A 4,757-nucleotide genomic window follows, 5' to 3' on the forward strand; every position below is an offset into this window, starting at 1 on the left:
ATTTTGTCGGTGGAGACAAGATCCTGGTGTAACCCTAGCCTTATTCTGAACTGCAAACAGTGTCAGGGGCTCTCCATCAATTTCAGTTTTTGATCCCTCATGCTCAGCCTATCTCAAACTGTGCCTATAGCCAGGTTTATATGTTTATTAATATGTGGTCTGTGCAATACTAAATCACTTAGTGGTACTGAATTAATCCCATTCAAATATGAATATGTAGTTGCACTCCTGCCAGGATTAGCTAACTATGAATTACAATGTTTAGACCAAGTTTTATCCTGGCTTTATACTGTGAGCAGGGAGACAGATTATACCAACTCTACTATAAAATCATCAGGGGTAAAACCACCCTTCAAAACTGTGGGTTTTTTTCTTTAACAAATTCAAACCAGTGGATTTAGTTTGTACTAAGTATTTTGTGCATGTGGCGACCCTAGGAGTGAATTTATGGAAGTCATTGAATCACAGTTGTATTCTGGTGAGAGCTTGTCTTCAGCTTCTCTTGTAGGYTAATTTTTAAATACATAGTTCCTGCTGAATTCAGGTGTAAAAGGGGAAGTGATTTCTTGTTAAAAGGTGATGTGTAATACTTTAAGTTCCTACTGTCTCTAATCAAGAACCATCCCTATTATATTCTAACTAGTATAGCTAGAAAAAAACAGACAAGGTCTGAAGCAGAAAAACATCTTTTAAATCCTTTCCTTCCCATGATTACACAAACTATTTTATTCCTTTCACATCCTTACAGATGTAAGAATAAGATAATCCCATATGCTTCCTTGTCAACAAGAATGTCTTGGTATTTTTTTTATCGTAAGAAATATACTTCCAATTAAAAAAAATCTTCACYTTAACTGTCTTTCTAATGCTATATTTCTCATTATGGTCTTTAAGAAAGAAAAACTTTGTCTCTAACTACAAGATGTTAAGCAAAGGAAAGTCAAAGTGAAAACCTGGYGAGTACTGAAATGAAGAGTGTTTCCAAGGAAATGGAGGAGACTCGTCAAAATAATTCCTGATGTAACTCCACTTACCTCCGTGTAGTTACACAACGGATGAATTTGGTACCTTATATATAGTTCCTCTGTGGTCAGAAAAAGATTCCTGTGATCTCAGTCAACATAGTATAAAATAATCATCCTTAAGAAATAAAAATGTAATTTAAGCCTGATAGGACTGCTCACATTATTTTTAGTCAGCTAATATAACTGTAAAAGAACAGGTCTAGAGAACAACAAAAAGGGCTTTATAAAAAGACTGGTACGTGATGATTTGCAAYTTATATCCTCTGCAACAGTTTTCTGTGGGAAATAAGAATTCATGACAGATTGTTCAAATGGGTAGTAACATCAGTAACACCAGCTTCCAGGTTTTGTGTCAAAAGCTCTAGTTTTCTCCAGTTTGCTTTATTGCATCTAATTTTTCTCCCCGACCACCTCTAATTTTGTTGTTCTCCAAGTTTCCCAAGTCTTTTCGCTCCACTGTGTATGCAGAGATCTCTGGTCTTTCTTTCTCTTCTTTCTCCTTGCTTTTGAGTTTTTTAGGTTCTTCAGGCAGAAACATTCAGCTGCTTTGGACAGAGGAAGGAGAGATGACTGGACTTCACAATAATTTCTTTTTAGAATTTCAGTATGTTTAAATTTGAGATGCTTTAAAGTAACTCACTTTCACTCTGAGAACCCAGCCTCTGTATGTCAAACTGAGTGCTCAAATATAGCTATAGCAGAGATTCTTTTCATTTTAAAACCTGRTTATGAAACATCAACTCACCCTCCCTAATTCAGAAAATACTTTTAAAATTAACATATTAAGATCTTTTTATGGTATAATTCAAAAAYAGCTATTTAGTGCATTAGTGCAATGAAATTGAAGTCAACGGTCTGGTTTTTATCCTTTAAACTTGCAACTGTCAGTTTTCGTACAGAGGAAAGGATCTGTGTATACATGCATATAAAAGATGTGAAAATACAAAGGCATTTATTGAAAACAGACAAAACCAGGAAGATGATAAAATAGCAGAAGGAAGTGGCCTCAGATATAAAAACTTCTACTCTGAATAGCAGAATTTATCTCTAAAAGCTAAGGTTGGCAGATTGCCATGCTTCAGATAAGCATAAATTTTTTGACTTAGTGTACAAAATACAATAGATGTGTTTGAAAACTAATGTCCTACAAAGTAATTTGAGAAAACATTTTATTTTTGAGTTTCCTTTCTTATGTGCCTCTTTTTGAGCTTGATTATGTTTTCAAACACAGAAATTGCAGTTGTATAGATGCTAGCTCTGCTCTGAGGATATCTGCATCAGGTTTATAATTCACCAGCATTTAGCAGATCTCCAAGTATTCAAAATTAAACAAAGCTACTGCAGATTTATTTGAGAGTAATTCTTTTTGTTACTATCAAAACTATTAAAGCACATTTTATGGAAAAATAATTCAACTATTTTAGACATCTATGGCACAATTTTAATCCACAAAGCTATTAAAGTAGACTGCTAAACATTTTCATACTGGATAAAGAATGCTTCATGCTGAGTATCTTGTTCATTTACTTAAATATTTCTGGGGGGAAAATCCAGAGCTTTAGGAAATGACAGGCAGTTGCACCTGGAAGACTTCTCACATAAAAGTTCTGAAAACCTGCAGCTGACTGAGGACACTTCAAAAAACATGAACATCTTGGGGAAAGTGGGCGGTTAGTTCAGTTATGGAGAATAACTCTTCTGTAAGGTTGTTTTCTGCTCTCTGGCCTGGTAAGGCCTCTGTTCTGGTTTTATTCCTGCTAGAAGAGAAATAATTTCAGCAGAAGATGCATAATGAGCACAGCTAAATTCTCATGAGTAACAAAACCATACCGTTACTCTCTATGCCCATCTCTAAGGCCTTTCCCAAACCCTGCRTGTAGACAGGACTCCAAACCTGAAAAATAAGCTGGCAGATAAAACTACAACATCTTGATTGGATTTTCAAAACTGATGATAAGAGTACTATTTATTTTCATCTCTGTCTCTCACAGTGATAAACTTTAACTTGTTGACAAGAACTGTTTTCTCTTTCCTATATTAAATCCATCTGTGAAATATTCTTAGATGTTTTTGTATCTAATTCTTTAGTGTCCTGAATGCTTTAGATTAATTTGAAAGCAGAATTTACTGTGCTTTAAATTATCAAAAGAAAAAGCTCTGAAAATATTTTTTCATACTAATTTCTCTAACAATCCTAATTTCTTGTAAGGACTTTTTAATGAATATAATTTGGTGTAACTTTATTACTTCAGCATTCCAAAAATAGTCCAATATATTTTCTCAATCATTAATAGTTGCTAAAAATATTAAATTTATTTTTAACTATTGCACCAATGTCAGAAAGTAGTTTTAAGGAAAATAATGCAAGATACCAGCATTTCCCACGTGAACAGTATGTTGTAGAGAAACACAAAAAAAGTAAACATAATATTCCAGGGAAGGAATACGAAGTGGTAACACCTACTTTGCATAGAAGACTGCAATAACCTTATTATCAGTCACTACTTGTAGTTCCGGGTAGATAATTTACGATCGAAAAACACCAGAGACTAAAGCTATATAAACATTGTTAGCAAAACCTGTTATCAATTTAATCATTCAAAAGAAGTAGCAAATTATACTATTTAATAAACCAGGATTCCTAGGAGTTTTCTCTGTTGTAGAAGACGGTGGGGTGTGCTGTAGTTTTGGACATTGTTTATTAATTCTCAGCTGCTAAAAGCTGACAATTTGTTTCAGAATAATATTTTTTTTCCTAGAAGCACAATATTTGGAATATATGCAATGAATTTCAGAGCATTTCAAGAATATATCATTCCTGTTTAGCAAAAAGAGAAGTATTTRGTCCAGCATCGCTTAATGAGTCGCTGGAGAGACGAGAATGTAACTACAGGTCCTGCGCTTTGATTGTTAAATCACACGTTCTGTCCTTTACTGGGCACGTAGGAGCRTAAGTATGATCAGATGAGTGTGTATTAAAATACTGGCAAATACAACATTTTAGTAAAATTATGAATTTATAGTATATGGTACTGGGAAGCTGATTTGTCATTACTGGCAGCAAGATAGACTAACACTAGAAAAGGTAAGTAATTTAAGTGGCTGTGATTGGCAAACCGCTTTATCATTCTAAGTAGCTAAGGAATGTTGTAATATGTGGCTTTGATTTTTGTGCCCGTTAGTATTCCCGTGTAATATTTATCTAGCAGGTGACTGTGCTTTCCGTCTGAGTCACTGGGAAGATTCACATTATTGACTGGACTGTCAGTGGGCCTGGACTTTAAACTTAGTCTAAATTTAAAGGAATTCCTATAAAACACGTAAGCCCTGACCTTGCAATTTAGTTCATGTAGGAAGGTCCTCATGCTTACAGGGCTCCAATTAAGCCAAGGCAAAGCATCAGTACTGATCGTGTGTGATTGGATTACAGGATTGAAGCTGAGATTTGCCCTCCTAAAACCACTTTAATTTACTTAGCAGATAAATCCTAGTATCAAATTTCATAGTCCCTATACTTTCTAAATGCAAAAAAAAAAAAAGCTTTCTGGCTTTCTTCAAATTTAGAATGGACTACTTTACCTCCTCATTCTAGATTTTGATAAGGTGTATGTAGGACTGAAGAGAGAACAGAAATAACAACTGAAGAAAAAAATGGTAAAAGTATAATTTCCCTTTCCTGTAAAACAGATAGAAAATACTACTTCTTTTTTTTTAGTTCTCGCTAAGCCCGTT

This window comes from Rhea americana, unplaced genomic scaffold (genome assembly GCF_003343005.1).
Source record: "Rhea americana isolate MKP2758 unplaced genomic scaffold, rheAme1 scaffold_10, whole genome shotgun sequence".
Classification (NCBI taxonomy): domain Eukaryota; kingdom Metazoa; phylum Chordata; class Aves; order Rheiformes; family Rheidae; genus Rhea; species Rhea americana.